General features: G+C 37.5%; 2 long non-coding RNA genes across 13 annotated transcripts in view; one reads left to right on the top strand and one right to left on the bottom strand.

Annotated features, from left to right (window-relative positions):
• Positions 1–27,383, top strand: part of LOC147366676 (uncharacterized) — a 277,764-nt gene that overhangs the window by 249,839 nt on the left and 542 nt on the right. The window lies entirely within an intron of this gene.
• Positions 15,107–27,383, bottom strand: part of LOC147366675 (uncharacterized) — a 486,700-nt gene continuing 474,423 nt past the window's right edge. For all 12 annotated transcript variants that reach the window (XR_015168931.1, XR_015168936.1, XR_015168932.1 and 9 more), the window contains 2 exons: positions 22,674–22,758; positions 15,107–20,125 (listed from right to left, as the gene is read on the bottom strand). This is a non-coding gene — a long non-coding RNA (uncharacterized LOC147366675). The remainder of the gene's footprint in view (positions 20,126–22,673; positions 22,759–27,383) is intronic.

The following is a 27,383-nucleotide window of genomic DNA, read 5'->3' as shown; positions in this document are numbered from 1 at the left end:
CAACCTTGTCATATTCCAGATCATAAAGGATCATTCCTATCATGAAATTACTTGATATTTTGTCAAAAGTATTTTTGTCATCTTCTGATATGATCAGATGATTTTTTAAAATTCTGTTAACACATTGACCAGAGACAGATTAATACATCTTCTGTTATCTGAATGTTATTGACTAGAGATGTTTCAAAATTCACTTACATAATAAATAACCAGCCACAAGCAATAGTTTCTACAAAAATCCCCCAGTCAATAATGTGTTAATATGGCCTATCACATTGGCTGATTTTATATGATGAACCATCCTTGCATTACAGATATACACCCCACTTGTTTATGGTACATTGCATTTTTAATGTGTTGTTGAATTTGGTATCAAATAGTTTGTTGAGATTTTTTGCATGTATGTCCATCAGATATCACTGATATTGGTCTGCACTTTGAGTTTCCTTATTTGGTTTTGTATGAGGTTAATGTTGGCCTCATAAAATGAGTTTGGAAGCATTCTAATTTTTGCAAGATTTTTAAGAAGGGCTAGCAATAGTTCTTAAAGGTTTGATATTATTCACCAGTGAAGCCATATTGTTCTAAAGTTTTATGCACTAGAAGGTTTTTGATACCTGTTTCATTCTCTTTACGCATTATTCAGATTTTCTATTTTTTCTATTTTTTCATTTTTTTCCCATTTCTGGATTTTTATTTATTTATTTTTTAAATTTTATTTTATTTAACTTTACAATATTGTATTGGTTTTGCCATATGATTCAGCCTTAATAGGTTGTATATTTCTAGAAATTTATCAATTTTTTTCTGTTATCCAATTTATTGGCACATAGTTGTTCATTGTAGTCTGTGGTATCAGTTACAATGCCTTCTATTTCTGACTTTAGCTTTTTTATATATTTTTTAGTCTAGCCAGAAGTTTGTCAACTTCGTTTTAATTCAGTTCAGTCACCCAGTCGTGTCTGACTCATTGTGACCCCATGAACTGCAGCACGCCAGGCCTCCCTGTCCATCACCAACATCTGGAGTCCACCCAAACCCATGTCCATCGAGTTGGTAATGCCATCCAAGCATCTCACCCTCTGTCATCCCGTTCTCCTCCTTCCCTCAATCTTTCCCAGCATCAGGGTCTTTTCCAATGAGTCAGCTCTTCACATCAGGTGGCCAAAGTATTGGAGTTTCAGCTTCAACATCAGTCCTACCAATGAACATGCAGGACTGATCTCCCTCAGGATGGACCGGTTGATTCTCCTTGCAGTCCAAGAGACTCTCAAGAGTCTTCTCCAACACCATAGATCAAAAGCATCAGTTCTTCGGCACTCAGCCTTCTTTATAGTCCATCTCTCACATCCAAACATGACCACTAGAAAAACCATAGCCTTGACTAGACTGAACTTTGTTGAGAAAGTAATGTCTCTGCTTTTTAATATGCTGTCTAGGTTGGTCATAACTTTCCTTCCAAGGAGTAGAGGAGAAGAGAAGTTGCTCAGCCATGTCTGACTCTTTGCGACCCCATGGACTGTAGCCCACCAGGTTCCTTGGTTCAAGGGATTTTCCAGGCATGAATACTGGAGTGGGTTGCCATTTCCTTCTCCAGGGGATTTCCTGACCCAGGGATCGAACCCAGGTCTCCCGCATTGTAGGCAGACGCTTTACCATCCAAGCTACCAGGGAAACTAAGGAGTAAGCATCTTTTAATTTCATGGCTGCAGTCACCATCCAGTTATTTTGGAGCCCAGAAAAATAAAGTCCACCATTCCTTCCACTCTTTATCCATCTCTTTGCTATGAAGTGATGGGACCGGATGGGATTATCTTACTTTTCTGAATGCTGAGCTTTAAGCCAACTTTTCTACTCTTCTCTTTCACGTTCATCAAGAGGCTTTTTAGTTCCTCTTCACTTTCTGCCATAAGGGTGGTGTTATCTGCATATCTGAGGTTATTGATATTTCTCCCAGCAACTGTGATTCCAGCTTGTGCTTCTTCCAGCCCAGCATTTCTCATGATGTACTCTGCATAGAAGTTAAATAAGCAGGTTGACATTATACAGCTTTGACGTACTCCTTTTCCTATTTGGAACTTCAGCAATATGTGAACCGTGAACTTCCAGATGTTCAAGCTGGTTTTAGAAAAGGCAGAGGAACAAGAGATCAAATTGCCAACATCCGCTGGATCATGGAAAAAGCAAGAGAGTTCCAGAAAAACATCTATTTCTGCTTTATTGACTATTCCAAAGCCTTTGACTGTGTGAATCACAATAAACTGTGGACAATTCTGAAAGAGATGGGAATACCAGACCACCTGACCTGCCTCTTTAGAAATCTGTATGCAGATCAGGAAGCAACAGTTAGAACTGAACATGGAACAATAGACTGGTTCCAAATAGGAAAAAGAGTATGTCAAGGCTGTATATTGTCACCCTGCTTATTTAACTTATATGCAGAGTACATCATGAGAAATGCTGGACTGGAAGAAACACAAGCTGGAATCAAGATTGCTGGGAGAAATATCAATAACCTCAGATATGCAGATGACACCACCCTTATGGCAGAAAGTGAAGAGGAACTAAAAAAACCTCTTGATGAAAGTGAAAGTATAGAGTGAAAAAGTTGGCTTAAAGCTCAACGTTCAGAAAACGAAGATCATGGCATATGGTCCCAACACTTCATGGGAAATAGATGGGGAAACAGTGGAAACAGTGTCAGACTTTATTTTTTGGGGCTCCAAAATTACTGCAGATGGTGACTGCAGCCATGAAATTAAAAGACGCTTACTCCTTGGAAGGAAAGTTATGACCAACCTAGATAGCATATTGAAAAGCAGAGATATTACTTTACCAACAAAGGTCCGTCTAGTCAAAGCTATGGTTTTTCCAATGGTCATGTATGGATGTGAGAGTTGGACTGTGAAGAAGGCTGAGCGCTGAAGAATTGATGCTTTTGAACTGTGGTGTTGAAGAAGACTCTTGAGAGTCACTTGGACTGCAAGGAGATCCAACCAGTCCATTCTGAAGGAGATCAGCCCTGGGATTTCTTTGGAAGGGATGATGCTAAAGCTGAAACTCCAGTACTTTGGCCACCTCATGTGAAGAGTTGACTCATTGGAAAAGACTCTGATGCCGGGAGGGATTGGGGGCAGGAGGAGAAGGGGACGACAGAGGATGAGATGGCTGGATGGCATCACTGACTCAATGGACGTGAGTCTCAGTGAACTCTGGGAGTTGGTGATGGACAGGAAGGCCTGGCGTGCTGTGATTCATGGGGTCACAAAGAGTCGGACACGACTGAGCGACTGATCTGATCTGATCTGATTGTTCCATGTCCAGTTCTGACACTGTTTCCAATGTTTCCCCCTCTATTTCCCATGAAGTGATGGGACTGGATGCCATGATTTTAGTTTTCTGAATGCTGAGCTTTAAGCCAACTTGTTCACTTTCCCCTTCCACTTTCATCAAGAGGCTTTTTAGTTCCTGTTCACTTTCTGCCATAAGGGTGGTGTCATCTGCATATCTGAGGTTATTGATATTTCTCCCGGCAATCTTGATTCCAGCTTGTGCTTCATCCAGCCCAGCATTTCTCATGATGTACTCTGCATAGAATTAAATAAGCAGGATGACAATATACAGCCTTGCCGTACTCCTATTCCTATTTGGAACCAGTCTGTTGTTCTATGTCTTGTTCTAACTGTTGCTTCCTGATCTGCTACAGATTTCTCAAGAGGCAGGTCAGGTGGTTTGTTATTCCCATCTCTTTCATAATTGTCCACAGATTATTGTGATCCACACAGTCAAAGGCTTTGACATAGTCAATAAAGCAGAAATAGATGTTTTTCTGGAACTCTCTTGCTTTTTCTATGATCCAGCAGATGTTGGCAATTTGATATCTGGTGCCTCTGCCTTTTCTAAAACCAGCTTGAACATCTGGAAGTTCACGGTTCATGTATTGCTGAAGCCTGGCTTGGAGAATTTTGAGCATTACTTTACTAGCATGTGAGATGAGTGTCATTGTGCAGTAGTTTGAGCATTCTTTGGCATTGCCTTTCTTTGGGATTGGAATGAAAACTGACCTTTTCCAGTCCTGTGGCCACTGCTGAGTTTTCCAAATTTGCTGGCATATTCAGTGTAGCACTCTCACAGCATCGTCTTTCAGAATTTGAAATAGCTCCACTGCAACTCCATCACCTCCACTAGCTTTGTTCATAGTGATGCTTTCTAAGGCCCACTTGACTTCACATTCCAGGATGTCTGGCTCTAGATGAGTGATCACACCATCTTGTGTCCATGATCTTGTGTTCACAACAACAAATCAGTTGTATCACTACTATATTCTTCTTAAATATTTATGTGGTTGAGAAGATTGTTTCAGAGAAGGCAATGGCACCCCACTCCAGTACTCTTGCCTGGAAAATCCCATGGATGGAAGAGCCTGGAAGGTTTCCGTCCATGGGGTCGCTGAGGGTCGGACATGACTGAGTGACTTCACTTTCACTTTTCACTTTCATGCATTGGAGAAGGAAATGGCAACCCACTCCAGTGTTCTTGCCTGGAGAATCCCAGGGACAGGGGAGCCTGGTCGGCTGCTGTCTATGGGGTCGCACAGAGTCGGACAGGACTGAAGTGACTTAGCAGCAGAAGATTGTTTAAACACTCTGTTCCTCAGTTTTCCTATACTTTATAAGTGGATATTGATAATTTTCTCACTTAACTGTCATGTACAATGAGAACAGGAGATTTTACCAAGTTCTTCATACAAATTAGGCATTACCAAATGTTTGCTGCCTTTACTCTTGTAAGAGCTCCATAATGAAAAAAGGTGTGACAGGTTTGAACTCATAAGCTAGTGGTGGCTTTTAATGTGATTCATTTGCATGTTTTACTCAATCACCCTCTATTGAAGCAATTTAGGGTTTTAATATTTGATATGTTAATTAATTTTATTGGAGTACAGTGGGTTTACAATGTGTTGTTAGTTTCTCCTGTATAGCAAAGTGAATACGTTTTATATATATATACACTGTTTTTAAGACTCTACTGTTATATAGGTCATTGCAGAATAGAGTTCCCTGTGCTGTACAGTAGGTTCTTATTAGGTATCAACTCTATATAGAGTAGTGAGTATCTGTCAATTCCAATCTCCCAGTTTACCCCTCAACTCCTCCTTTCCCCTATGTTTACTTTCCTCGTTTGTGACTATTTGTTTTGTAAATCGGTTCATTTGCAGCATTTTTGTAGGTTCTACATATGAGATATATGGTATTTGTCTTTCTGATTTACTCCACTCAGTATGACAATCTCTAGGTCCATCTGTGTCACTGCAGATAACGTTATTTTGTTCTTTTTATGATTGAATAATATTCCATTGTGTGTGTGTGTATGTATATATATATATATATATATATATATATACCACTCATCTTTATTCATTTCTCCATTAATGGACATTTAGGTGGTTTCCATGTCCTGGCCATTGTAAATAGTGTGCAATGGACACTGGGGTGCATATATCTTTTCCAATTATAGTTTACTCTGAATATATGTCCAGTAGTGGGACTGTTCATACAGAGGTCTACAACACTCTACAACCTTGGATAACAATAAGAATATGTTGATTTATCTTCTTAACTCTTTCCCTTTTAATGGAGTAATAAATTGAGAGAGATTGATTGAAATTATTAGAGTTCTTCTTCTATATAAACATGTATCTGTTAGAGAAAAACACACAAATAAATGAAACATCTGCCAAACAGCAATACAAAAACACTGAATAGTAATCTAAATATGTAGGTTAAAAAAGCAATTCTCTAATTTTTTTTTAGCTTTATCACAGGGCTTGCAAACACTAATTTAAAAGTCTGCAGCTATTTATCTCATTGTCTGTATATACCTATATGATTGATGCATGCTATTCTCTAAAATTTCTCATGTAGGTTGCTCATAGGAAGATCTGCTTTATGTTTAACTATGTCTGAAAGCCTTTAGACACCAGCCTCTTTATATACATCCATGATGTGTTCACTACTCATTCCTTATTTTGTCAAGAGCCAAGGGAAAGGATCCCTACTTATGTTTTTAGTAAAATACCTCAGAGGCATGTTTTCCACTTGGTTCCATTCTATTACCAGTTCTGATAAGCTCCAATTTCATCTTTGATATCACACATCAAGTTATAATACCTCCTTTCAAGACAAGCTGGATAATTTTTATTTTTCTCTCTTGTACTCTTGTTTCAGTTCTGAGATTCTGTTTTGTTCTTTGGATAAATTATTCTTTCAGATTCAGAAATCTATACTTGGATTTCAAGCACCCATTTACAAATTCTCTTGGGATGTTGTCCTTTCCCTGGGAATGATTTTTGGTTGGTCTTTTTTCATTTTCATGTTGTATGTGTTTATACTTGGATTATGGAATGAACACCAGACTGAAACAAGTGCTGAGATTATGATTGGCTATCAATTCTTATAGGAACTAAAACTTAGTTTCCTATCTGTGGTTGAGAATATAGCTGTGTTCATACTTTTTCTTTATTCCTCTGGACTTATAAACAAAATGGACACAAAAGGCAGCTATTGGTTTGATTTTTGAAATGTGTGATAACAACATAATATCTAGGACAGAGAGATATGAGGCATACCTTCCCTGATACATCTTTAGGATCGTTGGCCAGTTGTAACTGACTTTTGTTGTTTTCTTAGTCATTTAAAGTAGAATCCATAAAAGTTGTAATGTGTCATAACTACTTTAAAATTATGAGGTCTGGTACCAATAAGTCAACATTCTTTTATGTCTGGTGATCCTGGCCAATTGACTGAGATGGAGATTCTTTCTTTGGTTTAATCATGTAGCATTTATCAAGCATTATATAACAGTAAGAAACTGTGAGTGAGTTAAATATTTAACATTTTTGGCATGTGCCCTTTAGGAAGTTTTCTCACTGTGCATCTGATACGCACATATGAAAAATTAAATAACAGAATAAAGCAATTATATGCCAGATGTCATAAGCCATTATGTGATTAAGCCTCCAATGAAGGCAAAATTTTGGTTAGGCTTCTTAATTGGTACAAAAGTATATCAACCTCTCAGTGTGTTAACTATCATGACTTTGCCTTTTGTAAGTCCAAGTTTATAAACACTACAGGCCTTGTCATAGAATGCACCTGTCTGCTCTTATGACATGTTTAGTTTAGAGACATTCCATTTATAGAAAATATATGAAATATATGGTTCATCCATTGTGTGTTATCTTTTTCTGTGATTTATACTTTTTCATGACTTAATGACTAAACCACCACCACCACCACCACCATACTTTTTCAAGCCAGTCCACTATTATAAGTTATACTTGGTCTGCTGAAAGAATCATGTTTCCTAAACTTCAGTTTAATATTAAAATATGGCTTTTATCCAAGGGCACTAGAAGGGGCAGCTATGTGAATCTCCTTACTGCATCAGAATGGCTTTCAGGAATGTTATTCAGGAAACTGTTCATAATATTCTTCAGGTTTTCTTTTATGAAGGCTCAGAAAGGAAAATTATTTTAGAGAATGGTGTCACAAATATCTTTGCTTTCACTAAAAATTCTGAGTTCTCTCTTTTTAACAACAATAAAACCAACCCCATCTTCCTACATTTGTTGTTGTCAGGAAGTTAAGTGCAGAATTTGAAACCTATGTCACTTCAGTAAAGAAGTTACTTCAAATGTTATCTGAAAAGGAGGGTGACACAAAGATAAGGAAAGGTAAAAGAAAATAAGGAAGGAAAAAAGATACAAATGAAAAGGATAGAATTTACTTCACTTATCTCCTTGTACCAAATTCACATGCAAAATAATTATAAACATCCCCTGGGAATAAGTGTTCAAATCCAAAGCAATTTCTACCTAATTAAAATTGGCATGGAAACGTGTAAAGTTGAACATACAGGTGAATCATTTTAATGACTTTTTCTCAGAATAATCATTATGGCAAATGGTATATAATCACTGGATTGGTGAAATACAAGATAGTCACTAACTAGTTTCTCTTCTTTCTAAGCAATCTCAGTGATTTAAATAATATTTCTACACACTAACAATAAAACATGTAAAAAGTAAACAAATAATTCTCATTTAAAACAGCATCAAAAATAATAAAATACTACTAAGTCTAACCAAGGTGATGAAAGAGCTCTACACTGAACATTGTAAGACACTGACAAAAGAAATTGAAGATGACACAAATAAATGGAAACATATCCATGTTCATAGATGAGAAGAATCAATATCATTAAAATGTCTAGTAGCCAAAGCAATCTATTTGTTGTTGTTCAGTCGCTCAGTCATGTCCAACTCTTTGTGACTCCATGGACTGCAACATGCCAGACTTCCCTGTGAAGTCAATAAAACCCCTGTCAAGATTTCAACAGGAATGTTTCCAGAATTAGTAAAAAAAAAAAAATCTAAAATTTTATGAAGCTGCAGAGGCACCTGGAAAGACAGACTAACCAAAGTAATCCTAAGAAAAACAGAACTGGAAGCATTATACTTCCTGACTTCAGACTATATTACAAATCTATAGTAATCAAAACAATATGGTGTAAGCATAAAAAACAGACACATAAACTAATGGCAGAGAATAGAGAGCTCAGAAATGAGTCCATGCATACATATACCAACTCATATTTGACAAAGGGGCCAAGAACACTCAATAGGGGAAAGATAGTTTCTTCAATAAATGTTGCTGAGAAAACAGCATAAACATATGCTAAGTAAAGAAACTAGAGCCCTTTTTTTACATCCTTCACCAAAATTAACCCAGATGGATTAAAGACTTAAACATATTTAAGACCTGAAATCATAAAACTCCTAGAAATAAGCATAGGGAAAAATTGCCTTAACACTGGTCTCAATAGTAATCCCCTTGATATGAGTGACAGCAAAAGCTCAAACAGCAAAAGCAACAAATACCTGCTGCTGTTGCTGCTAAGTTGCTTCAGTCGTGTCTGACTCTCTGTGACTCCATGGACGGCAGCCCACCAGGCTCCCCCGTCCCTGGGATTCTCAAGGCAAGAACACGAGTGGGTTGCCATTTCCTTTTCCAATAACAAATACCTAAGTGAAACTAAACCAAATAAGTTCTACAGAGCAAACAGAACAATTAACAAAATGAAAATGCAGACTATGGAATGGGAGAAAATCTTTGCACATCATATATCTGATAAGGGGTTAATATCCAAACTATGAAGAACTCAACAGCAAACAAACCCCAACAACCTATTAAATGGGCAGCAGAACTGAATAGACATGGAAATGGCCAACAGAATTTTCTATATATAAGATCATATTATCAGCAAAGGCAATTTTACCTCTTCTATTCTTTTTATATGTTTTTCTTACTTAATTGCTATGGTTAGAAGGTAGAGTCATTTGCTAAATAGGAGTACTATTAGTGGGCACCCTTGTCTGTCCTGATCTTAGAGGAAAAGCTTTCAGCTTTTCATCACTGAGGATGAGGGGACTGTGACTGTGTCATATATGGCTTTATTTGGTTGAAGTTGTTTTCCTGTATGTACCTTCTATACTCAATGTGTTGAGCATTTCTTATCATGAAATGATACACTTTGCCAAGTGCTTTTTTTGCATTTGAGGTGATCATAAGACATTTTCCATTCTTTTAACGTGGTAAATCACATTTGTTGACTTGTGTGTGTGGAACCAATCTTGAATCCCAGGGATAAATTCAGCTTTATCATGGTGAAGATCCTTTTAATTTGAAGTTGAATTCACTTTGCTAATATTTTGATAGAAATTTTGTATCTTTAGGTATATACATCAGGAATATTGTAATTTTCTTGTAATATATTATCTGACATTAGTATCAGGGTAATGTGGGCCTTGTAAAATGAGTCTGGGTGTTCCTGCTACAATTATTTGGAAGAATTTAAGTGTAATTGACATTATTTTCAATTTTGGTAGAATTCACCAGTGAAATCATCTGGTTCTGCCTTTTCTTCGTTTTTGGAGATTTTTGATTAACTTATTTAATATATTTAATCAATATAATTCTTTTCATATTCTTATCTATTTCTTCACATTTCAGCCTTGGCAGATGATTTGTTTATGGGAGTTTATTCACTTCCTGTAGGTTATCTAGCTTTTTTTTTTTTTAACATATAATTATTCATGATACCCTCATGATCTTTGTATTTTTCTGGTATTAACTGTGAAGTCTCCTCTTCATTTTGAGTCTTCTCTCCATTTTTCTGAGTTAGTATAGTTATATGTCCACTTGGTTTATCTTAAAAAAATAACCCAGCTCTTAAGAGTCATTAAATCTTTCCTACTGCTGTTCAAGTGTATGTTACATTTATTTCAAATCTGATCTTTGTAATTTCATTTCTTCTGCTAACTTTGGGTTTAGTTTATTCTTTTCCCAGTTCCATAAGGTGTAAAGTTAGGCTTTTATATGAGAAATTTCTTGTTTATCAAGGTAGGTGTTTTTTGTTATACTTTCTCTTAATTCAGATATGCAGCAGCCAGCAAATTTTGATATGATGTGCTTCCATTTTGCTTCAAATTTTTTTCCCTTTTGATTTCTTTGATTCATTGGTTATTTAGTGATATGATGATTATTCTCCACATATTTGTGGTTTTTCCAGCTTCCCTTTTTTAATTGATTTCCAGTTTCAGACAATTGTCATCAAAAAGATACTTGGTATGATTTTATCTCCTTAAATCAATGAAGACTTGTATTATAACCCATCATGTGACTTACCCTGGAGAATGTTTCATGCACATTTGAGGATAATGTGCATTCCATTGCTAGATGGAATGTCTGTATATATTTATTAAGCGTATCTGATCTAATATATAATTTAAGTCCAACATTTCCTTATTGATTTTCTCTCTGGATGATATACTTAGTTTTGAAAGTTCACTATTGAAGTCGCCTACTATAACTGTGTTGGCCGTGTCTCCTCTCAGGTCTGTTAGTATTTGCTTAATACTTTTAAGTGCCCTGACAATAGGTGCACTTATATTTATGATTTTATATCTTCTTGATGAATTGAACCCCTTATCATTATAGAATGATCATCTGTTTCTTGTTACCATTTTTGACTTAAAGTCTGTGTTGTATGCTATAAATATAGGTAGTCATGCTTTCTTTTGATTTCTACTTATATAGAATATCTCTTTCATCCCTTCACTTTGAATCGATTTGTCCTCAGGGGTGAGGTGAGACTTTTGTAGGCAACATAAAGTTGGGTCTTATTATTTTATCTATCCACCTACTCTATACCTTTTGATGAGAAATTTTAACTTATAAACATTTAGAGTAATTATTGATAGATATGATATTTGACTTCCATCCCCTTTTCTGGCTTACAGATAACAAAACCCTTGGAATTTCCTGTGATAAGAATATGAACACACCTCAGTTTATTGTGCTGCTGCTGCTTCTTCTTCTTCCTTTTTTTTTTTTTTTTTAACAAATTCAAGGTTTTTTGGAAACCCTGTGTCAAGCAAGTTTACTGGCACCATTTTTCAACAGTATTTGTTCACTTTGTGTCTCTGTATCACAAATATTCTGATAACTCTCCCAATACTTAAAATCTTGCACCAGTGAAAATATTATAGTTCACTGAAGGCTCAGATAATGGTTAACAGTCTACCAACAAAGTATGTTATAATTAAAGTAGGTACATTGGTTTTTAGACACAATGCTATTGCACACTTAATAGACTACAGTATAGTGTAAACATCACTTTAACATGCACTGGGAAACAAAAAACTTGCGTGGCTGGTTTATTGCAATATTTACCTTATTGCAGTGGTCCTTAACTGAACCCACAGTATCTCTCAGTTATGCTTGTAATGGGAGCATCTTTTGTCATTATATTTGGTCTTTTCTTTCTGAAATCACTTCAGAACCATAAATGAGAAATGGGTGTCTCATTATTCATAAGAAACCCCTTCCACCACAGCTGGGTTTATGTCAGTGAGGTGAGTTCTAGAAAGCACCTAAGGATTCAGGCTGATTGCCAGGGTTCAGAGACTTGCACGGAAATGATTTAATCAGTAAAGCCTTCATAAAACCCCAGAAGAACTGGGATTGGAGAGCTTCTGAGTTGGTGAACACTCAGAGATGGAGATTTGGGGACAGTGGCACACTTAGAATCTTGTGGGACTGAACCCTTGTGTCATCTGATGCTACATCTGGGTAGATAGGGTCAGAACTGAATTAAATTTTAGGACACCCAGATAGTGTCCCAAGCATTGCTTGATGGTATGGGGTTCCCCACTCACATTGTAAATGGGTTCAGAACCATATTTAATCAATACGGGCTTCTTAATCCCATCTTACTATTTTCTATTTGATTTGCAGTTCCATTTTTCTTTCCTTCCTTTCTTCTGCCTTACTTTGGAACTAGATGATTTTTTATAGTTGTATTCTTTGATTGCTTTCTCTTTAGCTTTGTGCATTTATTGTAGATTTTTGATTTGTGGTTCCAGTGAGAGTGACATAAAACATAGATATAACTGTCTATCATATGGTGATAACAATTTAATTCTGAATATAAAATTTTGTCTTTTTACTCTCCCCTTTTACATTTGTAAAAAAAAGTATTAAATATTGAAGCTATAGCCATATTATTTTTTTCATGATCTTTTTCTTTCATCGTTATTCTAGAGTTAAGTACTTAACATTACTGTGTTTTAGTATTAGGGTATTCTGAATGTTGCTATATGCTTACCTCTACCATCGCCTTGCATGCCTATTAGTGTCTTTTGTTTTAGCTTGAGGAACTCCTGTCAGCCTTTCTTATAATTCAGGATTAGTGATGGTGAATCTCCTCAGTTATTGTTCATTATAGAAGGATTTTATTTCATCTTCAATTCTGATGAACAACTTTTCTGGGTATTCTTTGCTGGCAAATTCTTTTTTTTTTTTTTAACTTTTATTTTATTTTTAAACTTTACAATATTGTATTAGTTTTGCCAAATATTGAAATGAATCTGCCACAGGTATACCCGCGTTCCCCATCCTGAACCCTCCTCCCTCCTCCCTCCCCTACCCTCCCTCTGGGTCGTCCCAGTGCACCAGCCCCAAGCATCCAGTACCATGCATCGAACCTGGACTGGTGACTCATTTAATACATGATATTATACATGTTTCAATGCTATTCTCCCGAATCTCCCCACCCTCTCCCTCTCCCACAGAGTCCATAAGACTGATCTATACATCGGTGTCTCTTTTGCTGTCTTGTACACAGGGTTATTGTTACCATCTTTCTAAATTCCATATATATGTGTTAGTATACTGTATTGGTGTTTTTCTTTCTGGCTTACTTCACTCTGTATAATAGGCAACAGTTTCATCTACCTCATTAGAACTGATTCAAATGTATTGTTTTTAATGGCTGAGTAATACTCCATTGTGTATATGTACCACTGCTTTCCTATCCATTCATCTGCTGATGGGCATCTAGGTTGCTTCCATGTCCTGGCTATTATAAACAGTGCTGCGATGAACATTGGGGTACACGTGTCTCTTTCCCTTCTGGTTTCCTCAGTGTGTATGCCCAGCAGTGGGATTGATGGATCATAAGGCAGACAACTAATCTCAAAAATAAACAAGCAACTCCTACAGCTCAACTCCAGAAAAACAAATGACCGAATCAAAAAATGGGCCAAAGAACTAAATAGACATTTCTCCAAAGAAGACATACGGATGGCTAACAAACACATGAAAAGATGCTCAACATCACTCATTATCAGAGAAATGCAAATCAAAACCACTATGAGGTACCATTTCACGCCAGTCAGAATGGCTGCGATCCAAAAGTCTACAAGCAATAAATGCTGGAGAGGGTGTGGAGAAAAGGGAACTCTCTTACACTGTTGGTGGGAATGCAAACTAGTACAGCCACTATGGAGAACAGTGTGGAGATTCCTTAAAAAACTGGAAATAGAACTGCCTTATGATCCAGCAAATTCTTTATTTTAGCACTTTGAAAATATTATCTCATTCTCTCCTGGTCTAGTAGGTATCTCCTGAAAAACCTGCTCAGAGTTTTTTGAAGGTTTCCTTACATGAGAAAATAATTATTTCTCTTGCTGCTTTAAAAGTTATTTATTATTTTTGGTTTAAATAATCTTCTTGGGAAAGACCATTTTGGAGTGAAACTTAAAGGTGACTCTATGAGGTTCATGAAATTGTATGTTCAAATTTGTTTCCATAATTGGGAAGTTCTCAGCGTTTATTTCTTTAAATAAACTTTCCAATTTTTTCTCCCTCTTGGGCTCATTGGAAAAGACCCTGATGCTGGGAGGGATTGGGCGCAGGAGGAGAAGGGGACAACAGAGGATGAGATGGCTGGATGGCATCACTGACTCGATGCACATGAGTTTGGGTGAACTCCGGGAGTTGGTAATGGACAGCAAGGCCTGGCGTGCTGTGATTCAAGGGGTCGCAAAGAATCGGACATGACTAAGCGACTGAACTGAACTGGGACTCCAGTAATTCATACATATTCTTTTTGGTGATATCTCATTAAGGCTTTCTTAATTATTTTTCATCCTTTTTTCTTTTTGCTCTCTGAATTATATCATTTCAACTGGTTTGTCTTTTAGTTCACCAATTCTCTCTGCTGCTTGTTCAGGTCTGCTGTTTAAGCTCTCTATTGAATCTTCAGTTTAGTCATTGCATCCTTTAGATCCAAAATTTGTTTAGTTCTTTTCTAATACCTTGCCGAGGACCAGCCCCGGCTGATCCAGGGTACTCGAAGGAGAGACGGCGTCGGCGAGGATCAGGATACAATAGCTTCAATTAGATATTAATTAAAGATATAAAGAGTAATAGAATGAGGATAGCTCAGTAGGAAAGTTCAGTGGAGAAAAGAGGCTGAGTAGCTTGGTTTACGCGGGAGACCAATAAAACTTCAAGACAAGAAGTTTGCACCACTTACGTAGGCCGCAGGCGTCCTTCCGTTCTCCCGAAGGAGAGGAAACACTGAGGCCTCCCCGGTTGGATCTTAGAAGCCCAGGCATAATTAGTAAGCATGGTGGGTTCCGCGCTCAAGATGGAGACTCAACCAGAGTGAGAGAGAGAGCGACATGGGGAGACCAGTATTTCGAGAAACTGATCCCAATTCTTTATTTTCCAGAGTCTGTTTTTATACACTGAGATGTTATACAAAAGTCACGTGGGGACAGCAGTCCTCACTTTTATTAAAGTCAGGTGCTTCACACAAATGTATACAGAGGTCTTAGGGGTGTTACATCATCTTCTGGCCAGGGGGGCCTGCTGACAATTTATGACCCTCTCCTTGTGACAGCGGTCAGTCAACCAGGACACTTATTTCTCCAGGGCTGATTATTCTCAAAACAGACGCCACCCAAATAAAGTTACATTCCTACAGGGTGAGGGTGTAGTGGGTTTTAGTTAAGGAAAGAATTTACTTAGCCTAAGGTCTAACGTGATTAATATCAAAGGTTAATTCTATATATTCATTAATGTGTGTAAGGGCAGGGGATATGGAGACTTAGCAACAAACATTGGCTCAACAAATGAAAAACCCTTCACCAACACAATTTCTAATTAGCCCATTATACTTATACTAATAGTTTTCTAACTTTCCTAAGGAACCTGTTTTTAGAAGGTTTAAAGCATCTCGTGCCTCTCAGGTTGGGAGGCTGTGAGCAATCACATGTGGCCGGACAAGCCTGTCAGGCAGGCTAGAGAACCTTCAGAGGAGTTTGTAGGTTAAAACAGTCTTATCACGCCCAGGAATTATTATTAACTGGATCTCTAGGTTAACTCCTTCTCCGAAAGAGGTCGTGGGGGACAGCCCCCCCCGTAAAGTCAGAGGTGTAGGTAAGAGCACAAAGTAGTAAAGTAGGCAGGCTCTGGTTATGGGGGTAGACGCTCGAGGATTTCCAGGGGGACTCCTGAGGCTCGATCCCGCCTTTGCGTATGTCGAGCCTCCTTCCTCATGACCTTTGCCATGGGCGGAGTACCTCACTCTGGCCCCCAACAATACCTCTTTACTGAGCTTTCATTTTTGTTCTTAAATTGTTTCCCTAATATCTTTAAATTGTTTTTCTGTGTTCTCACAGCTCTCTTAGCATCTGTCAAGCAATTATTTTTGAATTATTTGTTGGTCAGTTTCTGGATATCCATTTCTTTGGGGTCACTTTCTGGAGGTTTACCGTATCCCTTTAGAGGAGACATGTTTCCCTCAAACTCTGTGATTCCTATAGCCTTCTGTAGGTGTCCATGCATTTGAAAGGGCAGTCACCTTTTCCAGACATTATGGGTGATTTTCTTTCAATAGAAGCCTTTCATTGGTGGTTAGGAAACACAACTGGATTGTGCTAGGATCATGACTCAAGTGGTACAGGATGCCAAGTGTGGGCACACTGTGGCACTGTGTCTGAGGAGGGTTGTGATGGCTCTTCATTTTAGACCACTGGTCACAGCATTGATAGGTGCATGCTTCTTGATGAGTACCAAAGGGGGACTACAGGGCCTGTAAGGGCTGTTGGGGTCATAACAGAAGTGGTAGGACCAGTAGCTAGGGACCAGGGCAGGCACCGGTAGTGGCTGGAGCCAGTGGTATAAATACAATTAGCTGTGAGGGCAAGTTGCAGGTGCCAATGCAATGGCAGTGGTCACATGTAGATAGACTCATGCAACCTGCCCTGTCCCCTACCAATAAGAACAAGGGCTGACTATGGGTTCAACTGCAAAGAAGATCTGGGTGTTAGTGTGCTCACCTATGGATTTATCCTCTATCCCTATGTAGTCATTTTGCAGTAGGGGCCATGCAGGGTCCTAGCTTAAAGGTCTAAGTTGGCACAGTGTTGCTGGCCATTGACAGAAGGCAGAGTCTGATCCAGAACTGTAAGTAGCTGTGGGAGCCCAAGACGCCAATGTACTCTTCTGTGGCCACACACTCTTTTCCCTAAGTGCACCACAGTGAGGGCCAGTTCTGGAAGTTAGGCTGGGAACATCCTGGAGCACTGCTAGAGGGGCTATCTATATTGCCACCCAGTTACAGAAAGCAGAGATTGATTCCCACACTTCAGTAGCAATGGGGGTCTCTGTCAGTGTATTCAACCAGGGCTGCATAATATTTTGGCTAAAAAGTTTCCAGAACATCTTATGGAAAAACCCATACAGACTTTTTGGATAACCCAATACCTTCCAGGTATGCTGCAGTGGAAGCCAATGATATGCATCAGGCTGGTGGCATGCAGGTGCAGAGCCCTGGGTGGATGAGCCCTGAGCACAGACATGCTATCAACTGAAAGTGCCTAGGCTGGGGCCTTGCACTTGTGCAGCTGTAGGTATCTAGGCTGGTAAGGGATCCAGGCAGATTCAGAGAGCTACGATGGCTGCCCGTGTGGGTCTGGACTCCAACAGCGGGTGGGGCCACATGCTCAGGGAGGATCTGAAGTGTATATTAGAACATAAATATCTTTGGGGTAGCTGGTGGGATCTGTTCAGCCCGCTGGTGACTTCTTCAGTGGCAGAAGTGGTTGAATGTGTCTTCAGAGCACGTCTCTGTGAACTGAAATGGGTCACAATTATGTTCACTGGTAATAGCTTCTGCTTTTCTTCCTTTTTCCTAGGTAGTTATTCAGGCCATTCTAGACTGTTGTTTAGTTGCTAAGTCATGTGTGACTTTTTTCTGATCCCATGGACTGTAGCCCACCAGGCTCCTCTGTGATGGGTTTCCCAAGCAAGAATACTGGAGTGGTTTGCCAGGCTCTTCTTCAGGGTATCTTTTCAACACAGGGATCAAACCCATGTCTCTGGCATTGGCAGGTGGATTCTTTACAGTGAGCCACTAGAAAACCCTGTATGGTGGCTTCACCTTGGCCAAGTTCTCTGGGCCATGGGTCAGCCAAGTTTGTTCTATTTTTTAAGAACTCACAAAATCAGCTGAGGAAAATTATTAATAGCATCCTACCATCTTGAGAATCAACTTTTGCACCCTGCTCCCTTCACTTCAAATATGAAGAGACAAATAGACAATGCTATGATTGTATCAGTGAACACAATGGTGCAATTTAGTATTCGTGCAGATTTGTGTCACTGTTCTAGGAAAAGGGCTATACAATTAAGAAGGTTGAGTGAATGGGAAGTAATTTTCCCTATCCCCTTAAGTCATAAAGTTATCAAATTGATAGTATCATCAAAGTAGTATGTGTCAAAACTGGACCTTCACATAGTACTGGGAGAAGCTATAAAGCAAGTTGCTCACTCCACTTCTTTCTCTCCAGTGAGAGGATCTCTTATGAGCTGGGAAGTTCCTTCTTAGTGCCAAACAATGCTGGCTTCGGTGATGTAATGATACAGGAAAAATTAAGTTGTCTGTATTTTTATGTGATTATTTTTAGCATTTTTTTCCATGGTATTGCTAAAACTTTCGAAGGAATCTAGATGTCTCATGGAACTATTTTTATTCATGGATAGCTAATTGTTGATCTTTGTGTCAGGATAGGGAAACTTGGAACTCCTATTTCACCATTTTTTCACAGAATTTGGGAAAAGCTTCTTCACATGAACCTTGGCAATGATATTTTTGAATTTGACATCTAAAGCACAAGCAACAAATGGGACTATAACACATTAAAGTGCTTCCTCACAGCAAAAGAAACAATCAACAAAATGAAAAGATGACCAATGGTGTTGGGAGAGAATATTTTCAAATCACATATCTGATAAGTGGTTACTATCCACAATAAATAAAAGCCTCATAAAACTCAATGCCAAAAACAAATAATACAATGTAAAAATGGGCAAAGGACCTGGAAGTGACATTTTTTTTCTTAAGAAGGTCAACAGGGACACAAAAAGGTACTCAACATCACTAATTATTCAGTTCAGTTCAGTCATTTAGTCGTGTCCGACTCTTTGCAACCCCATGAATCACAGCATGCCAGGCCTCCCTGTCCATCACCAACTCCTGGAGTTCACTCAGACTCACGTCCATTGAGTCAGTGATGCCATCCAGCCATCTCATCCTTTGTTGTCCCCTTTTATTATTAGGGAAACACAAATCAAAATCAAAATGAGATGTCACTTCATACCTTTTGGAATAGCTGTCACCAAAATGACAAGAGATAGAAAGTATCAGTAAGGACACACAGAAAAGGCAACTTACAGAATGGGAGAGAATACTTAAAAATGAGGAGACTGATGAGATTAATTTTCAAAATACAAAAACAGGTCAGTAACAAAACACAGCTCAATCAAAAAATGGGTATAAGATCTAAATAGTCATTTCTCTAAATATACATAGATAGCCAAGAGGCACATGAATAAGATGCTCAACATTGCTAATCATTAGAATGCAAATCAACCAAAATGCAAATCAAAACTGTGATGCAGTATCACCTCCAGAGAAAATCAGAATTCAAAAAGATACATGTACCCCACCGTGTTCAAAGCAACAATATTTACAATAGCTAAGGCATGGGAGCACGCTCTCAACATATGAATGAATAAAGGTATAGTATAACTACACAATGAAACATCACTCAGTCATTACCAAGAAGGAAATAATGCCATTTGTAGCAACATGGATAGACCCAGAGATTATCATAGAAAGTAAGGTAAGCCAAAGACAAATATCACATGATATCACTTACATGTGGAATCTAAAAAAATTATACAAATGAACTTATTTGCAAAACAGAATGACAGACATAGAAAGCAAACTTGTGGTTACTGAAAGGAAAAGATTGAGAGGAATAAATTAGGAGTTTAAGATTAACATATACATACCACTATATTTAGAAGAGATAACCAATAAGGACCTACTATATACCACAGGTGGAGAAGGCAATGGCACCCCACTCCAGTACTCTTGCCTGGAAAATCCCATGGATGGAGGAGCCTGGTAGGCTGTAGTCCATGGGGTTGCTAAGAGTCAGACACAACTGAGCAACTTCCCTTTCACTTTTCACTTTCATGCATTGGAGAAGGAAATGGCAACCCACTCCAGTGTTCTTGCCTGGAGAATCCCAAGGACGGGGGAGCCCGGTGGGCTTCCGTCTATGGGGTCGCAGAGTTGGACATGACTGAAGCGACTTAGCAGCAGCAGCATATACCACAGGAACTTAATATCTTGTAATAATCTGTAATGGAAGAAAATGTAAAAAAGAATATATTTATATACATTTATAATTGAATCACTGTGCTGTACCTCTGAAACTAACACAAAATTTAAAAACAAAAAACTAAAAGTTGTAATAAGTAAAAGTAGAATTACCCTATGATCTAGAAGTCCTACTTGTGTGTGTGTGTGTGTGTGTGTGTAGCCAAAGAGGTAGAAATCATGATCTCATAGAAGTATCTATACTATGTTCATTGCAGCATTACTTACAGGAGACCTGTGACAAGACATAGAAATACCCTGAGTGTCAGACAGATGAATGAAGAGATTGTGGTACACAAATAGAATACTATTCAGCCACACTTAAGAAGGCAATATTGCCATTTGTGATAGCACTATGCCCTCAAGGGCTACCTGTGTTAAATGAATGAGTTATAGAGAGAAAGGTAAATACTACATGATTTCATTAAATTTAGAAACTAAAAAAGCCACTCATTGAAACAGATTAGATTTGTGGTTGGCAGATGTGGTGTTTGGGGGTGAGAGAGTTCAGTAAAGATGCCCAAAATTCCAGTTACAATTTCTAGGAATGTACATTACATAGATATTACTGCTCTCTATAGTTAATATTCATGTCTGTAGTTAATATTGTACATTTGAAAGTTGATAAGAGTAAATCTTAAAAGTTCTCATCACAAGGAAGATTTAAAAATGCAGCTATGTGAGGTGATGGATGTTAATTAATCCTATTGTGGTAATCATTTTGCAATATATGTATAAACATATATAAAATGATTTTGTTGTACATCTTAAACTTATACAAAGTTATATGTTAAATACTGGGTAGAAAACAAAAAAATGAAAACTTTTATAGTTTTTCTTAGTAACAAATAATGCTTCATTATTTTTAGAATTTAGATCTAAGGAAAGGGAAGAGAACAACATCTTACTGAGTGCCTAATAGTGGTTAATTCCTATGTACAAATAATTTTGGTTAAAATCTAATGAGTTAGGTAATATATTTAAAAATTTACAGATATAAAATTTTCATCTGATTAAAAATATATACTCTTTCCTACCTATGCCCTATCTTGTTATTGAACATTTAATGGTATTCTACTTCTTTGTAAAGATTGTTCTTGAAAGAATGAATCAATGAGTGAAGAGACAAAAAACTTGTCCTTCTAATCACTGATTCATTCATTCTTTCAAGAAAGAATTTTTGGTATCTATTATGTTTTATACACTGTGCTTCTTTTAGTTAGTTGCTTGGAATACAAAATGAACAAGCTTGTTTCATCATGGAGATATTAGTCACAGCAGTTGGTCTAATTCTGACTTGAGTGATTCCATTTTCACATGCTTAAATCTTTCTTCTCAAGAAGGGAGGTGATTAAACATGACAATTTCATTTTCACTTTTTTTCAGCTAGGCTGCTGTTGTGCACCCTCTTAGAGATGTTTCTACTTCAGAGAAGATGAACTGATGTGAGCACTTTGTAGGTGTTCAAATATTAAACAATTCATAAGCTACTTCAGGATTTAATATGGAGACTAGGAGCTCCCTTGGGTTCTTAGGACTTTGTTGCTTAAAAAAAGCATTTTGCATACTAAAGCAAAGGTAAAATCCTAAATGCTTTCTACTTCCAGAGTATATCACAATCTAAATTTATTCATGACTGTGCTGCTGATATTTAAGTAAATCATCAGCCTGTTATATTTAACTTTTAGCTGAACCTTTTAGTGCTGTAATAAGAATAGTCTTAGCAAAATATGTAGAAGACATTGCATTCCATGGTTACAAAAAGCCAGCATCAATCATCTCATGAATTCTTCTCGGATATCCTCAGAAGTTATATAGGACCTACTGTTAAATCTGTAGGTGCATGGTCATAACACACCAAATTCTGAAAGTTAGAGCTTTAGTACATGGACAGTTGCATGAGGCAACACTATTGAATATTCGGCAGACTCTTGAACAATGTAGAAGATTGGGGTTACTGACTTCCTCACAGTTGAAAATCCAGGTAGAACTTCTGATTTCCCTGAAATTTAACTAATAGTCCTGTTGTTGACCAGAGGCCTTACAGATCAGTTGATTACATAAACAGATGAAAAGCACATATTTTATATGTTTTATATATTATATAGTATATTCTTATAAAGTAGCCTAAAGAATGTCATTAAGAAACTTATAAGGAAGAGAAAATATATTTACTGTACTGAAAGTTTGTTCAGTGGTTAAAAATGAATCATTTGTTAGTGCCTACATAAATATTGCCTTGTGGGGTACAAAACACTACAGATGTCATATTACTAAGACTAGACACCAAAAATGAAAAGATGTGAGAAATTCATGTTGATGTCTATAACAATTCATGAATTGATAACAAAGCAGTAGTAATATGATTGCTTAATGGAAGCCTAGTATAATCAATATGATTTCTTCACAGTTACCTAGCTTTTACATTAATGAATGAATGACTGTAAAATTTATATGAAATACAATAGTACAGCAATATTCATACTATAGTATTGCAAACTGTTACGTTTTTAAAACACACTGCTTACCTGTGATGATAGGCTGATGGGCAGTTTTTCCAATTAGGAGAGATAGAGGTGTACTGTCCAGTAGGGTAATTCTTTAAAAGCCAAGCTATAAGAGAATAAGAAAACTAGCATATTAATCATTTCATATTAGAAATCACCCACCTTCTACATATTTAAAAACACATTAATCTCTACATAAACATTTTTGCAATATACTTATTGAAAAACATCTGTCTATAAATGAACTCATGGAACTCAAACATCAACTGTATCTACTTAGTAGGAGGGTCACAAGAAATAAGAAAATCTCCATATTTAAGTTCAATTGTAATCAATAATTAACCTTTAATAAATAACTCACAAATATTTTTTGTTAAAGTTCTAGAGAAGGAGACGATAATGCAATGGAAGGCTAGCTTTTGGATCTTTAAGAATTTACACATAAAAATCCAGAATTGGGTAGAAATATTCTGGATAGTAAGTATCCATATAAGCCCCTGGGGGGGGAAAAAAAAACTATTAAGACATATTAATAATACATGAGTGTTACAGTGGCTGTGTGGAACTATCAGAAGGTACTAAGAGAACAATTCTAACAGCCTAAGAAAGGAAGAATACCCCAAATCTGAGTTATTCCTTGGGAATCACAGCAACAAAACACAAGACTTATATGGGAAGGTAAATTAGATTATAATGAGATCTAAGATCATGACATCTGGTCCCATCACTTCATGGGAAATAGATGGGGAAACAGTGTCAGACTTTATTTTTTGGGCTCCAAAATCACTGCAGATGGTGATTGCAGCCATGAAATTAAAAGACGCTTACTCCTTGAAAGGAAAGTTATGACAAACCTAGATAGCATATTCAAAAGCAGAGACATTACTTTGCCAACAAAGGTCCGTCTAGTCAAGGCTATGGTTTTTCCAGTGGTCATGTATGGGTGTGAGAGTTGGACTGTGAAGAAAGCCGAGTCCCAAAGAATTGATGCTTTTGAACTGTGATGTTGGAGAAGACTCTTGAGAGTCCCTTGGACTGCAAGGAGATACAACCAGTCCATCCTAAAGAAGATCAGTCCTGGGCATTCATTGGAAGGACTGATGCTGAGGCTGAAATTCCAATACTTTGGCCACCTCATGTGAAGAGCTGACTCATTGGAAAAGACCCTGATTCTGGGAGGGATTCGGGGCAGGAGGAAAAGGGGACAACAGAGGTGAGATGGCTGGATGGCATCACCAACTCTATGGACATGAGTTTGGGTGAATTCTGGGAGTTGGTGATGGACAGGGAGGCCTGGTGTGCTGCAATTTATGGGGTTGCAAAGAGTAGGACACGAATGAGCAACTGAACTGAACTGAACTGATACTTTACCTTCCCTGGTGGATCAGATAGTAAAGCATCTGCCTGCAATGCAGGAGACACAGGTTTTATCCCTGGGTTGGGAAAAGCCTCTGGAGAAGGAAATGGCAACCCACTCAGGTACTTTGGCTTGGGAAATCCCATGGATGGAGGAGCATAGTAGGCTACAGTCCATGGGGTCAAAAAGAGTCAGACACAACTGAGCAACTTCACTTTTGCTTTTTTTTTCTTTCTTTTCTATACTTTATGTAGCAATAAGGTAGACTAACATATTTAAGGTACTCAAAACAAGATTTGAGGAGTTCCTACTCAGCATATCTGATTATCAGCTGAAACCCATATGGTTTTTGCCTGCTGCATTCTTCATTGACTGTTAGAAGCTTAGGTAACTCTTAATTTGGCTGGAAAAGCCAAATGCCTGTAAAATCTCAAAAATGACTCATGAGAACATCTCTTGATGGAAGGGATCCACGATGAGGAAAAATTTCTGGGAAAGGAATCAAAATAGAATAGGGCAGAGACAATAAAGTGAAAAATTTTAGATAAAAGTGGAGGAAAAAAATACAGCCTGGAAATCTGAGGAAGAAAAAAAAAACAACTGCCATATTTTTAAACAAAGCACACAATTATATAGAGAGCTTTGTGAGCTATGAAAACCACCTTCAAACATACCTTCTTATAAAAGTTTGGGAAACTCAATTCATGTAAAAATACAAAAGTATTAAGGCCAGATACCATATAAACTACAAATATAAGAAAATAAAAAATAGACTCAGGAGCAGACTAATAGTCTTTCAGAAAAACATATCCATGCCAGAAATGCATGCCCAGAAACCATTAATAATCTAATGTATATTTCAAGATAAGCTAAGTAGGTTAGATATTTATGCAGACATGAAAGTTTATCATAAATAAAAATTCAGAAATAAGATGAAAGGAGTGTAAATTTTTTTAAAAAAATCATAAGAATATTGTAAAAGGAGAATGGGAACAAATAAACACAATATAATGCCTCAATAGCAACTGACAGTACCAAATGAGGAAATTTTATAAATTAAAAGTAAAATATTTGAGAAAAAGTATCAGTTACTGAAGGTAAGCACATGCAAAGAAGATCTAATATACAGATAACTGTAGTACCTGAAGGTGAGCATCTCATCAAGGACATGGAACATATAAAAAGATTATTAAAACTATGATTAAAAAAACTATAATAAAAGAGTTTCGAATGTCCTTTTTGAAAGAGAAAACAGGGCTTCCTTGGTGGTTCAGTGGTTAAGAACTCACTTGCCAATGCAGGGCACATGGTTTCAATCCTTGGTTCAGGAGGATCCCGCGTGCAACTAAGCCCCTGTACCACAACTACTGAGCCAACTCTCTAGAGCCGGCAAGCTGCAAGTACTGATCCCACACACCTAAAGCTTGTGCTCTGAAACAGAAGGAGCCAGTGCAGTGAGAAGCCCACATATCTCAGAGAAAAATAGCTCCATTCACCACAACTAAAGACAGCTTGCACAGCATCAAAGACCAAGCACAATCAAAAGTAAATAAGTAAAATTTTGAAATTTATGAAAGAGAAAACAATATGGAATGGCCAACACATTTTTATAAAATGACTGAACTTAGTAGGAAAAAAAAAAAAAAAAAACTTGGGCCATCAAGCAACAAGGTTTATACAACAAATTGAACGAAGACTGCTACATGGATCACATATTTACAATACTCAAAAAAAAAAAAAAAGTGACAAAAAGATTTCCTAATTGCAAAATTGATCTTCATTCCAAACAGCTATTAACTATTAGTAATGTATAAGCATTAATTAGACATTGTTCCCATGAGATTTTTCTCAGTTACCTCATAGTGAAAGAGATTCAGACAAAGATAAAAACACTAGCAAAGTAATGCTCAAAATTCTCCAAGCCAGGCTTCAAAAGTACGTGAACCATGAACTTACAGATATTCAAGCTGGATTTGGAAAAGGCAGAGGAACCAGAGATCAAATTGCCAACATCCGCTGGATCATTGAAAAAGCAAGAGAATTCCAGAAAAATATCTACTTCTGCTTTATTGACTATGCCAAAGCCTTTGACTGTGTGGATCACAATAAACTGTGGAAAATTCTTCAAGAGATGGGAATACCAGACCAGCTGACCTGCCTCCTGAGAAACCTGTATGCAGGTCAGGAAGAAACAATTAGAACTAGACATGGAACAATAGAGAGGTTCCAAATTGGGAAAGGAGTATGTCAAGTCTGCATATTGGCACTCTGCTTATTTAACTTAGAAGAACAGCACATCATGCAAAATGCCAGACTGGATGAAGCACAAGCTGGAATCAAGACTGCCAGGAGAAATATCAATAACCTCAGATAGGCAGATAACAGCACCCTTATGGCAGAAAAAGCAAAGAAAAACTAAAAAGCCTCTTGATGAAAGTGAAAGAGGAGAGTGAAAAAGTTGTCTTAAAACTCAACATTCAGAAAACTAAGATCATGGCAAACAGATGGGGAAACAATGGAAACAGTGACAGACGTTATTTTTTTAGGCTCCAAAATTACTGCAGATGGTGATTGCAGCCATGGAATTAAAAGGCGCTTGCTTTTTGGAAAAAAAGCTATGACCAATACAGACAGCATATTAAAAAGCAGAGACATCACCAACAAAGGCCTATCTAGTTAAAGCTATGGATTTCCCAGTAGTCCTGTATGGACGTGAGAGTTGGACTATAAAGAAAGCTGAGAGCCAAAGAATTGATGCTTTTGAACTGAGGTTTGGAGAAAACTCTTGAGAGTCCCTTGGACTGCAAAGAGATCCAACCAGTCCATCCTAAAGGAAATCAGTCCTGAATAATCATTGGAAGGACTGATGCTGAAGCTGAAACTCCAATACTTTGGCCACTTGATGCGAAGAACTGACTCATTGGAAAAGACCCTGATGCTGAGAAAGATTGAATGGGGGAGGAGAAGGGGATGACAAAGGATGAGATGGTTGGATGGCATCACCGATGCAATGGACATGAGTTTGAGCAAGCCTCGGGAGTTGGTGATAGGGAATCCTGGTGTGCTGCAGTCCATGGGGTCGCAAAGAGTCAGACACGTCTGAGCAACTGAACTGGAGTGAGAAAGCTGTTGACCTCAGTACTAGTGGTAAGACTTATATAAATAATTATTTCTAGATCTAAAAGTGAAGTCTTAAAACAAGATTTTATTGTGTGTAATGTCTGTATTATCTGCTATTGTAGATATTGTGTAACTATGACAGTTTGGGGAAAATGCAAAGAAAGATTTAAACTGTTTTCAGTAACCATTATTAGTATTAGACATTATTTGAATCTTATTCCCAAACTGTTCATACATAATATGCTATCAACAAA

Source organism: Bos grunniens, chromosome 8 (genome assembly GCF_055505025.1).
Source record: "Bos grunniens cultivar Pamir isolate PY7600 chromosome 8, Bosgru_T2T1.0, whole genome shotgun sequence".
Classification (NCBI taxonomy): Eukaryota; Metazoa; Chordata; class Mammalia; order Artiodactyla; family Bovidae; genus Bos; species Bos grunniens.
Note: the sequence above shows the minus strand (reverse complement) of the source record. Positions and strands in the feature narration are given on the sequence as shown.